Below are 13,542 nucleotides of genomic sequence, written 5' to 3' on the forward strand. Positions count from 1 at the left end.
TATTAGTACAATACTAACTAGAATTACAGGAAAGATCTCTTCAAGTAAATTTTTTGAGACTATTGATCTCTAATCGTGTTAAACCTTACATTATTGCTCTCTTTGCTTTCATAAATAAAGTGGCCGAACCCAAGATAAGCTAAAGGTTTCAAACATCCAAAAACAACCTCTTCAAAACCTACCTGAAATGCATAACAAGTTCCCATTACCTGGGAAAGATGAAGAAAGAGCAGAATAAAACCTGTCAGAAGCACTTCTCTAACCCCAGGTCTGCATGCTGCCCATCACTGAGTGCAGAGAAGCTTCAGGGGACTGATGGCAACACTTGCCTGGTGCAGGCTCTGCTCATCCAGCCACACAGAGTAGATGCTTGCCTAGTGACAGTGGTGACATGAAGGATCAATTCTTTCTGAGGGAAACAACTCATTTGTAACACAAATACAAGACTAACACAGTCTCTAACATCAGAAAACAACTTGCATGGGGTTTGCACATAATTCTGAGAGAATCGCCTGCTTTTTATTACCTGGGTCCATCTTTCTGAACCCCTCAGATACATTTTAAAGTGTTTTAAGAGACACTAAATTAAGATAAAAACTGGGCAGCAGTGAGGCACTAGGGCCCAGCACAGCTAAGGAATGGGCAGGATGAGCAAGCTGCACCCCTGTGACAACAGCAACTCTATCCCCATGCTGACTCACAACACCCTCAAGCCTTTACTATGGGGAGAAGGAAAAGGAGGGTAAAAAAAGTATCAACAGTACTTTAATATGTTCAAGTACAACTTTGACATAATCTAGTTAAAAGCAAGAAACAAAGAAATTAGCATGTGGAAAAAAAAAAAAAAAAGCCTTCTAATAAGAACTGAGGTTTGGCCTGGACTGAGTTTTGAGTTAGATGTTAATCCAAGCCAGAGAGGAACCATCCTGCTCAGCCTGGCTGCCCCTCTGAGAAGGAACCCCTCTGAGAAGCCCCAGGGCAGCTCCCCAGCACCCTCTCTCTTTACAAACCCTTTCTTTCTACGTCCAGGGTGGAAATGCTGAGCCACAGTGAGCCAGCAGTCCTCCAGCTACCTGAGGCAGAGCTACATTTTTAGGTCATTACGTTTCTGATTAGTAACTTGGCTTGTGTAAATTGTGAACCAATTGTCTGGGCTGCAAGAAGTGGATGGGGGAGCCAGAGTACAGCACAGGAGCCCTGAGCTTGCTGAAGCCACACTCCCAAGATTTCATTTCATAAGATAAAGACAACACTGTTGGAAGAGCCCCTTCAGTACAACAGTTCCCCAAGAAGCAGGGCCACAGCATCAACCCCTGGAGACAACCCAGTGAAGTTCAGCTAAAGAAGAAGAGTTCTGAGCCTCAAAACTGGGAAGAACAACACCAGGGTTTGGATACAGCTGCTTTGGCTCCTGGAGTTGAATTAAGATCATAGGGATTCTTGCCAAGATCATAGAATCATAGAATCATAGAATTGGCTGGGTTGGAAGGGACCTCAGAGATCATCGAGTCCAACCCTTGAACCACCGTTGCGGTTGCTAGACCATGGCACTGAGTGCCACATCCAGTCTCTTTTTAAATATCTCCAGGGACGGAGAATCCACCACTTCAGTGGGCAGCCCATTCCAATGACGGATCACTCTTTCCGTAAAGAAATTCTTTCTAATATCTAACCTAAACTTCCCCTGGCACAACTTAAGTCCATGCCCTCTTGTCTTGTTGAAAGTTGTTTGGTAAAAGAGCCCAACCCCCACCTGGCTACACCCTCCTTTCAGGTAGTTGTAGAGAGCGATGAGGTCTCCCCTGAGCCGCCTCTTCTTTAGGCTGAACAACCCCAGTTCTCTCAGCCTCTCCTCGTAGGGTCTATGCTCGAGTCCCTTCACCAGCCTGGTTGCCCTTCTTTGGACCTGCTCCAGAACCTCGATATCCTTCCTGAACTGGGGGGCCCAGAACTGGACACAGTACTCCAGGTGTGGCCTCACGAGGGCTGAGTACAGGGGCAGAATCACTTCCTTGGACCTGCTGGCAATGCTGTTCCGGATACAGGCCAGGATGCCATTGGCTTTCTTGGCCACCTGGGCACACTGCTGGCTCATGTTCAGCTTCTTGTCGATCCAGACTCCCAGGTCCTTTTCTGCCTGGCTGCTCTCCAGCCACTCTGTCCCCAGCCTGTAGCGCTGCATGGGGTTGTTGTGGCCAAAAAAAAAAAGATACAAGTGTAAGAAGAGATAAGTACACCAGTTAACCTCCTGACTCTTCCCTCTCACAGATATGTCTAGATTTGTTAATGTTTGGTAGGGTTGGTTTTGGTTTTTTTAATGTAACTCCTGTTACTGGTGACCAGTGTCACCTTTTGAACACATCCCTTCAGAGTCTCCTCCTGAAGTAACCTGCATGCTTTTCACTTCCTCATTTTCACTCCTTTTCTTGATTTTTCAGCCATTAGTCTCTCCACTGGGTTTGCTGTCTGTGGGGTTTTGGGTTGGGTTTTTGGTTTAGTTTTGGGGTGTTTTTTTTTTCTTCTGTGATTTAATGAGAAAATGGTAGCCAATAAATCAAAGTTCTACACTAGAAATAGATCAACAAGTTGGACCTGATTTTTATTCTTTGATTTAGTGTTGAAAAAGACAAAGCAGAACACAGACCCAGGAGGGATGTAGGGAGGATGCTTACCAGCTGAGACACAACAAAGGAGAATTCTACTGATGTACCACTATACTTCCCATGAGCTGTTAGTATGTTTCTGAAGCACTGGGAAGTGCACTCCAGCACTAACTTTCAGTTGCCTGTTTGTTTCTGATTCAGACCCTCATTCCATCATATATTATTTCCACTTCCCCATTATTCAAAACCCATTATTTCTGTCCTTGCATTAGCCTGGATTCTTCTTTGAAATACTACTTCTGAATATTAGTTAAAAAAAAAAAAAAGTGCCTAGAAAAAAGTATGAGAATTTACTTTGGGCTACTGTCTGAATGCTTCAGGAGGAGTTTTCCTTCTGTCAAGAGGAAAAAGCACACAAAGAAGAAGGTTTTCTGCTTGTTTCCCTGGGTGGGCTTCAGGTTTGTTTTTTATTTCTCCCAGATTTCTAGGATTCCAATAGTCTTGAGAAGTTGAGCAGTACAGCTTTGTCTCACTTGTGCTTTTATGCACCAGTGTGGTGCAAAATCCATATATGCCAGTTGTGAAAAGATCTTCATGGCACCAAGTCTCACCAGTTCTTTAAGTCCTGGCCTTGGTCATGCTGCCACAGCATAAAGCATCCACATGTTTTGGTAAAGAACATGGCAGAGAGAAGCAATCCTTCTGTAACTGCAGTGTTTGCAGGTTTTATTTTTGTTTTATCAGAGCTGCTGCACATCTGTCCCCACTGCTGTGTCCCTCGTGCAGGTGTTCAGTGCTTCCCAAACTGGATTTAACTGCTGCACATCTTGCACACCTTAAACCACTGCTCTGGGGGGTACAAAGCAGCCAAGTCCTCTCAGAGACAGCACTCCTGCTGCTCATTCCTTGCACAGCACTTCTGTTCCCCCTCCTAGAAATTCTGGACAGGAGTACAAAAGTGCTGTGTTTAGAAAGCATCCAAATGATTTTGCCACTGACACTGCAAATGGTGAGCTAAAAAAGAGCAAACTCAGTGCATTATAAGAAACTGGAATCCCACATTCTCAGGCAATATAGTCTGGTCAGTAAAGCACAGAGCCTTGCCTCTCATCTAGGCCATGTTCAGTGATATGGTCAGACAACTATTTCCACCTCTTCCCTGCACCTTGTTCTCATACACACTGCCTGCTGTATGAATAACAAAACCCTCACTTGGGTGTCTGTCTCTTCACTAAGGAAGAGAAATGTGTCTCAACATGGCCCTGGGGATCTAGAATTAGTGAATATTTTATAGTCACATTAAAAAAAATGCACACAGATAAGAGGTCTGTTGAACTGGTACCCATCCAGATCTGCCACCACAACTGGAAAGCAAGTTCAAGACATCACCAGCTACAGCTCACGGGGAGGCCAGACACACAAAGTGCTCACAACTCCTGTTGTAAACTTTCACTATGACAGAGGCACCCAGCTTTCCAGAGTTGTCAGTCTAGAACATTCTGATGTTGAGCAGTTTACCCATCACTGAAAATAAAATTAATTTACATCATGCATTACTCAGGTGTCAGCTCATTTTCATTAAAAACCAAACTAAACCTCTTACCAGTCCAAATCAGGGCAGCACCACAGCTCACTGGCTGATGAAGGCCATCAGTCCCTTTTGGTTAGAAACTGGAGCTGAAGGAGGTAACTTCTGTTACTAGAGATGCTTCAGATTGTATTTGTGATTCTTAAACAGCTCCCATGCCTCAGATGGAAGGCATGGAAGAGGTTATTCCAGAGGAAGTAATACCTCTCTCTCAAAATGGAATCTCTGAGTGAGTGTGAAATGCTTTGGTCTTATGGGTAGGCTTTGATAAAAGATATAATCTTTTTTAATTTTGTATGCCACTCCAATATACTTTATGAAACAAGCTTGAGAAATGCACCCTGTAGTGTGTAGTACTGTAGAGAGAAATGCTGTTCTTTTGTAACAGAGCTAAAGAATATTATCAGGTGGCAAACCAAGGGAGTAGCAGGGAAAACTCAACTTCTGTGTTAGAGCACCCACCCTCCTGTTCCCCTGGAGAACCACATCTCTGGTACTGCCCCTCTCTGACCAGTTCCCAGGCCTTGCTACTACAGACTGGGAACCAGAAAGTCTGCTTCCTAGGACAGCCACTGTCAATATGACACCACATTAATTAACCTCTCTTCTATTCCACTCTGAGAGTAATATTATAATCAAAGTCTGGATAATATGCTCAATAACATTTCCATTTTTTGAACCAGTATTGACTGAATTTGAACAAAAGTATTTGAAGTAAGTTTAATTTGCCTCACTTCTTACTCAGTTATCTGCTTGGCATAGGAGACCACCTGCTTCTGACACATGAAGCAACAATCCTGTAATAAGGACTAACCTGAAATTTTCTCTTTAGTACCTATTGCACTATAAAGTGGCTGATCAAATCAAGGAAGGCTTTTAAGCAGATAATGGAGCTGCAGCTATGACTAGGTGACAATAATGAGGCCAGACAGCTTAAAACCTTGATATTGTTTCTGCTTCATACCCAAGCTAACACCCCACTGAGATCCTTCCACAACTGCCCCCTTCATGGTACTGCCAAAGGCACAGCTCATCACAAATAACAACATTAATGAGATTTACATTGGGATTGCAATACATTTTTCTACTGGGACCATTTGGACACTACTATTTGTCTAATTATTCCTCTCCTAATTAATTCTACTGGCAGTTGCAGATCTCCAGTTACATAAATACTCTCTTGTGTTTGCTCAATTAAGTGGAAGGATTCCTGTAACCTAATATGTTAACATTAGGAGAAAAACAGCTGCATAACCTCCACCAGCTTTGATATGCTCCATAGACCTCTATTTTTCCCCAGTATAAGTAATTCCTTATAATTTTCAAAAGTATGTTGTAATTGGCTTTGCCATCTTTTAAAGCCAGTAAAAGGTGTCAAATTATAACCAGTGAGTACAAAATATTATCTGTTTGGACAGCTACATGAAAGGGATACATCTAATACAATTTACTATATGGAATAATGCCACTAAAGTCTTTGAAGTTTAGGGAACAGAATAGTTTAACTTTCTGCTACCTTACTGAGCACTTCCACATACAGCTAGGAATGAAAAAAAAAAAAGGATATGCTTATGCATATGTGTATAATATATATATATATATGTGTATGAGCATGTGTATTTTGCCTTCCTGGCTTTCATTCCAGTAGAGCCAGAAAAACTCATTTACCTAACTTGCTAGGGGAGCCTGCAACACTGTCAAAGTTGGCCTTGGCTCATGAAATCTGGCCAAAATCCACTCTGAGGAGATCTGCAGAGAAGTGGATTTCTCCCAGCAGGAAAAAGAACTTCAGTCTGCAAAAGGACAAGCTCTCTACAGCTGAGCACATGGCACCCTGCAAACCAGAGCTGAGTGACAAGCAGCTGTCCTGACAGACCAGTTGTCATCCTGTCCCAAGCACTCCTCTCCAGACTGCCTGCTCCACCTCATGTATTAGGTTCAACACGTGCTTCAGACACACACTTTTTTTGAACAGCTATAAAAATGCAGATTAATGTCTTCAGTAAGTCCACATCATCACTTTCCATACTTTCTGATGTGCACACAACAATCTTGTTTAGTTTGGCTCGTGGCAAGTAATTTACAGAAAAGTTTGTCTTTCCTGGCCAGAATTATATGCCAGTGGGTAAATACTTTGGCACTCCAGACAGTAATAGCTTTTATGAAATTACTATCTAGAATGTGTGGACATATTTACGACTAGTAGCTCCTGTAAATTCCATCCTGAGTTACAGAGTGTCTTGAGATGCCTCGTTGTGGCTGTAACTCAGGTATATCATGGATGTGAGAATTCTAAATATTCATATGCTGTATTGCAGGTATGACAAAGTGAAAGTAGAAAAAGGGTTTTGCCAACTCAGTTGCACTTTGACAGTAGTCATTACTGTACTTGTAAAGCAAACACCTTATGACATAGATACAGACTGCTCACAATGTCTCTGTTGACTCTCCCTTATCACAGACTTGTTTAAGTTTCCAGTTGGAAGCCAACAGCTTTGAAAAAGCTGGTGAAATGTTTAAATGAGGTGCCAAGTTAAAGCTCCAAATTTAATATTCAAAGGGAATAGCAGCTGATAACTACCCGTGTTCAAGACTATATAACACACATTACTTCTCAAGAACATCAGCAGGATTATTTAACATTACACCAGCATTAAACTTTCCATTCTTTGGGACTGTAAAATTACCTCAGTATGGATTAGCTGGAAGTTTTCCAAAGGTTATCAACTCTATTCTATGCACAAACTTTCAGCTCTGTCAGTTAAGACACCAGTTAAAAAAAATATTGTGCCAAAGAGCTTCACAAGATAAAGGTGACACTAAGTTCTTTCTGAAAGACACATCCCAGTTAATACAAGACTCCTGGTTTAGCTGTCCAGCAGTGAAGTGCATTCTATTACATGCCATTCCTGCTTATTTGGAATTGTCCAAACAGAACTCCTTCTCCAAAGGTTAGGCTTGGATTTTACATCAGTCATCACAACATAAATAACGAATCTTAAACCTGAACTATAGGTGCAGCAGATTATACATGCAACCAAAAAAAGCATGCTTCAGATTTTTTTCTCAACAGTTATGATGCAGGAAAAAAATCTTGATAGGAAAACCTCCTGTGGAGATCATGTTCCTTAAACCTGGTAGCTTCCTGTTCCAGTGAAAATAAGGGGTTCAGATTGTCTCTGTTCTGGCTTCACCACAAAGATGCAGCCCAAGGTTCCTAAAGAAAGGTGCAGACACTTCTTTCCTCCAAAATTAATTCTTGGTATTCAGGACACCAAAGTCACTTCTTTGCAGAGTTCTCTTCCACCACCTATTAACTTCTACAACCACATCTTTTATTTCAGTTCCTCAAAAGAATGTTTAGAACACAGCATACTTGATTTAACCCTCCTTGGTTTCCTATTTTGTTTCAAACACAATGCAGAGCACGGGCCCACTGCCCTGCTACCAGCCACCTCTGGCCTCTCTCACAGAACACACCCACCCTCCACAACCTCCCTGTTTCATCCAGACCAGCATTTAATCCTCCAGCCACATTTCAGCAGAAATAACAAAACTCAAGTTCAGAGACAAGTTTAATACTAAATAGTTGCTTGCAAATACCATTAAAAAATGCACTTTTTTTTTTCCCTAAACCATCTTGTTCATATTTGACAGGCTTTACTTTCCCCTGACCACTTTTAGGCACAGTCATCTTACCACCTTTTCTGTCAGCCTGATTTATCTTCATGAGATGGCCTGACAAGTACATATCAAATTTATCTCTCTAGTCAACTTGGATTTCTTCTCAGCTTTTATTTAACTTTGAAGTACACTGCTTTTATTTAAGACTGGTAGGGCTGAGGGGGTTGGAGATGGAGAGACACAAGTTTTTCTAGTTGTGTCCACTGATTTTAAAAAAACAATACCTCTGTTTTTAAAAAATTGTGTGCCCCTCTACTATATGGATTACACATGCAGTTACTGATTAGGTAAGCACCTGAACTTGCTTTATTCATTTCTGTGGCAGAAGAGACAGGACTCTTCCATCATGCTATGTGCTGTAAAACCTCAAGCCTGAAACTGCACATCAGGTACAGTTCTCCTTCCCAAAAAGGAAAAATCATCTATCTATGATCAGGAAACAGCTTGGCAATTTGTGGTGAACTTTATAAAACATTGACATCTTCCTGAACTGTAACCCCTACTGTCAAAATAAAAATCTGCATGTTCCCAGCAGTGCAGTGCTTCCCAAAACCCAAAACTTGTTCCCCATCTTACTCCCTCACCTCCAAGGAACAGAGGGTACCCAAAGGTTAACACAGGCAGTGCTAAGAGTCCAGTCTGGGTTAGACTGCCACAAAACATGCTTTAGCTGGGTATAAAAGCCTGGTAATAAATGCACTGTAAAACAAGATACAAGAACAGCCCTTGTCCTGAAAACACTCAAGGAAGTGGATGTTTATCTTGTGCAAGGGTAAACCAAGCTGAAGACAATTTAACTAGCTCAACGTGCCATCAGCCTCTCTGCCAGGGTTCTGCCACAGAGCCAGCAGACTCCTTCATGCAAGCACTATCTTATCATTCAGGCAAAAATTCAGACAAGTTAGCTCAGATCAACAAATCAAATTATTAAGCTTATCTACCAGCTCATTTTGCTGGGAGCAGGTTATAGGACACTCACCTCATCCTTCTGGGTGCCTTGCAAAAAACCAGGCAGCAGTTACCAGTGGTGAGAGGATTAGGAGAAGCTGCAAACCTGAGGAAACAAAACATCCAGTTACAGCTTTATGTATCAAATGAACATTTCCATAGCAACCTCTGCCTCAATCATTCTAATTTTCATGGTTAAAGTTGAATTTATTTAAAAAAAAAGCATAAAATGTTAATTTGAGCCTGTTACAAAAGAGAATTCATCTCCCTGTTTCAAAAACCAGATAGGCTATAAATGAAATAAAGAACTACACTAGACTGAAGTTCTAGATTTTGTGCAGTTCTGTGAATATTTTGGGGCTATACATTAGCTCAGTTCTGAAGGTAAGAAATTAAGTGAAGTCTACCTCATCTGTTCAAACACCTCCTCAGTCAAAAAAATAGTTTTTTAACTAAAAATAGTAACAATAATGCAAAAGTAACAGCAACTTACCTAAAAAATCAAACCCCAAGCCAAGAAAGTTTGCAAGCACCTATTCTCCCTGGTATTTTTGTTGCTGTTGGTTTTATTATGCATCCAGGAATTAATGTGCTTCATGTAGTTTACATTCATGTGATCCCCTTCCCTGTCACCATATGAACCAGATAATAAACTGCAACCTTCAGGTCATCTTTTCAGACGCCAAGGTTGGTGACTTCTCTTTGTACAGAGAATGCTTACTTTTTTATGTGAGCAGCAAAAAAACCCCAGAGACCTAAGATTGCAAAGGATGGACCATTTAATCCTAATAACTATTTTCTTAACTAAGCAATAGGAATGCTATTGATATACACAGGGCTGTTTGTTGGTGAGTTTCTTGGGTTTGCTGTGAAAGTTTGTTTGGGTTGGTTTGAGTTTTTTAACATTTTGCTTAAAGGAAAAGTGGGAAAAGGGAGGAAAAGTGGAAAAAAACAAACAGAAATGAAAAAAAGGAGCCTAAGGAGGGCAGCTAAGCACTGAAGTCATCTGAACACCTGCAGGAGAGAGGTGCCTTAAAAATTACTCCTGCTGCCAAGGCTACAGCACTGCTCTGCCCCGTTTCCAGCCACTTTTTTGCAGTACTGCATGACCTGGCATGCTAGGTAAAGGCTTTGATTTCCTAGGGACATTCTCATGCTCGGATCCTCAACAAAAGAAGAAAGTCACCAGTGGCAACTAACTTGGAAAGCATGTGTAAATGGAGTGTCCAAAGGAGACAGACATCAACACTGTCCACATTTTATAGTTCTTCCCTTGACTGTTTCTTGAAAATCAGAAGCTTAAAACAAAAGTTTCTGGTGCACTTATTGAAGCTGGAAATAGACCTCTGACCACTGTTTAATTTATTTCCCATTGTCATGTCCCACTACAACTTTTATCTTAATAACAAGAGATCATAACAAAACTCCAGACTCAGGTCTGGAAGAGAGTTTGAAATTATGTAACAATAATAACAATTATGTTAGAAGGTTATTAATGAAGAGCAGAAACTTCGGGGGAGAGGAGGAGATAAGTCAAACTGCTTTCCAAGAATAAAAAGGAAAACTTTTCTAATAACAGAATACTTCATCATTTTACTCTTGCTCCTCTTTCAAGACCAAACACAAAAACCTTAAATTGTGACTCTTATCAATAAAAAAACCACATTACAGCTTCAGTTAATTATCTACTAGAACAAGACAAGGAGATTAAGCAGCCTATCAAACCATCTCTGGGGTTTTCAGAAATGAGTTATTTCACCTATTATATGGGACTGGACTTCAACAGAAGATCCCACCCCCTTCTGACCAAGCCTCTCAGCACAAATGCAGCAGTGATGTGCTGCCACCCTGCCAGGAAGGCAAGCTGCTGTCTCCACTCGTGCTGCATTTAGTGGGTCATACATTCCATTTTTTCCAGATTGTAGTCTGGGAGGTTGGAATTTTTTTTTTTTTAAATTACAAGTCTGGCTAATTTAGAAGCTCTAGATACTGTTTCACTACAAGCTATTTTTATTACCTCTCTTCTACAATATAAAACCTACTGTCTATAATATTCAGTTTAAACCAATATGGAAGAAATATTTTTTAAAAATTACTTTATCCCCAAAGTTCAGATAAGGTTACAGAAACATGCATTTGTTAACCTGCAGACCAGTAAGGCATTTGCCTTGCTTTTTTTTTTCTTGTAAAATGCTGACACATTTGCTAGTTACCAACAGGCTGAGCAACCTCATACAGTTTAGTGTATTAAGCAATGTTTTTTCTCAGGTAGTTTTCAAAGGGAGTTTTCTCACTACCTCCCATTACCTTTATGGTATCAAGGCTGTCTTAGTCAAAGGTAAATGAGGCTGTTCCATTTGACAACACACTTTGACCACTGTCTCCAGCAGCTGTGACCTGATAACATTAATTTAGTTTTTTTTTTAATTGCCAAGTCAGCCCCAAATTTCTATTAAATCAGAATTAAAAACAGTGACTTTAACATATAATTTTGTTTCTTATAGAATCATAGAATGGGCTGGGTTGGAAGGGACCTCAGAGATCATCAAGTCCAACCCTTGATCCACTCCCCCCGTGGTTCCCAGCCCATGGCACTCAGTGCCACATCCAGGCTCTTTGGAAAGATCTCCAGACACGGAGAATCCACTACTTCCCTGGGCAGCCCATTCCAATGCCTGATCACCCTCTCCAGAAAGAAATTCTTTCTCATCTCCAACCTAAACCTCCCCTGGCACAACTTGAGACCTTTTGTGCCCTCTTGTCTTGCTGAGAGTTGCCTGGGAAAAGAGCCCAACCCCCCCCGGCTCCAACCTCCTTTCAGGGAGTTGCAGAGAGTGATGAGGTCTCCCCTGAGCCTCCTCTTCTCCAGCCTCAACACCCCCAGCTCCCTCAGCCCTTCCTCACAGGAATTCTGCTGGATCCCTTCACAGCCTCCTTGCTCTTCTCTGGACCTGCTCCAGCACCTCAATCTCCTTCCTGAGCTGAGGGGCCCAGAACTGGACACAGGACTCAAGCTGTGGCCTCCCCAGGGCTGAGCACAGGGGCAGAATCCCTTCCCTGGACCTGCTGGTGACGCTGTTTCTGATACATGCCAGGATGCCATTGGGATTCTTGGCCACCTGGGCACACTGCTGGCTCCTGTTCAGCTTCCTGGCAATCCAGACCCCCAGGTCCCTTTCTGCCACTCTGTGCCCAGCCTGGAGCTCCCCATGGGGTTGTTGTGGCCAAAGTGCAGGACCCGGCACTTGGAATGTTGAACCTCATCCCATTGGAATCAGCCCAACTCTCCAGTCTGTCCAGGTCCCTAATGCTTTGCCTCTCTCCTCTTCTTGTCAGTACAAAGCACCTATCATGCACACTGAGTATGTTGCATATTCCCAATGAAACTGTAGAATATGGCAGTGTCCAAGCATCCACAATTATCTTCATTAAGACATAAACAGATGATAATTTAGCAGTCACTTTGCTTATGTGGAGCAGGTATTACAAATCACACAAATGGCAAGAGAGGAGTGTGTTTAGAAGGTACTTAGGAGACAAAACCTATGTGAATCTGTAACAGAAAACACATGCTTTTAACCTAGGCAAAAAAATAAAAATCAAACCCCAGAGCTCTCTTCAAGAAACTACAGTATGTCAGAATCAGCTTTGCTTATGCTGAGAAGATCTTTCTAGGAAAGGGCTGTAGCTTTTTTTTTTTACTTCCAATTTAAGGTTTTTCTCAAAATGGGCTAAAAAGAACTTAAGAGTGCACATGTGCATCTTTGACTAGCAAAGAAAGTATGAAGAAAGTATTCAAACCAATGGCTGCTCTGCTATCTGTGCTTTCTCTCCACTGTGCCTGCAGTTTGTTCCTTGTATTAATGGCACAGATGAGAGCCAACCTAAGAAGAGGAATTTAAAAAAATAAATGTAAAATAAATGTAATTTTAAAAATAATGTAATGTTTTATATCCCCTTACTCTGTGTCACATGCGAAACCAAGCTAGAGAAGCAGAGGTCCAACTGCTTTCCAAGAATAAAAAGGCATGCATGTAATTTGTGTTAAGAAAAGTTATTTGTGATGCAGTATGTGGCATTCTCTTTAAAGATCTGGATTTGTAATTCATTACAGAGAGATCTCCAGCTTTCAGCTAAGTAAGAATACTGAAATTTTCTCTCTTTCAATTGCAATAAACAAACAAAACCTCAAAACAACCTAAACCTGAAAGCCAGAGAATTTCTCAGCTTTAACTGCAAGCCATTGCATTAAGGTCTTGTCAGTGGTTTCCTGCTACTGAGGTTTCTCAGCATTGATGAGAAGTTATCTTCATGGAAGGCCAAACAATTCTTAATGAGTGTAATTAAAATGTGGTTTAATGAACCTTCTACATGATACACTTATGGAACTACATCAAGGTATCATAAAATCTTGAACACAAAACAGATGAGGTTATATGACCTCCTAATTTTTGCCTGACCAGAAAAAGGTATGTCAGAGCAGTAACACATCCCATTTCTTAGGCTGATAGTGAAGACATTTAGATAGCAAACAAACCCTCTGCTTACCCAAACACTGCAGCTTGTCAAAATTTATCTTGGTTTTGCAGTGGTAGAATTCACATTCTTTAATATGAACAACTGAGTACTGAACATTCATTACAGCTATTCAAATACAAACTAGAGCTGGAAATTATTCTAACAGTTTCTCCTGAACTGTAAAGTATGGAAGAGAGAAAG

General features: G+C 41.3%; 1 long non-coding RNA gene across 3 annotated transcripts in view; it reads right to left on the bottom strand.

Moving 5' to 3' along the window:
• LOC115599007 overlaps positions 1 to 13,542 on the bottom strand; it is a 28,458-nt gene that overhangs the window by 5,221 nt on the left and 9,695 nt on the right. For all 3 annotated transcript variants that reach the window (XR_003988071.1, XR_003988070.1, XR_003988069.1), the window contains exon 3: positions 8,855 to 8,929. This is a non-coding gene — a long non-coding RNA (uncharacterized LOC115599007). The remainder of the gene's footprint in view (positions 1 to 8,854; positions 8,930 to 13,542) is intronic.

Source organism: Calypte anna, chromosome 12 (genome assembly GCF_003957555.1).
Source record: "Calypte anna isolate BGI_N300 chromosome 12, bCalAnn1_v1.p, whole genome shotgun sequence".
Classification (NCBI taxonomy): domain Eukaryota; kingdom Metazoa; phylum Chordata; class Aves; order Apodiformes; family Trochilidae; genus Calypte; species Calypte anna.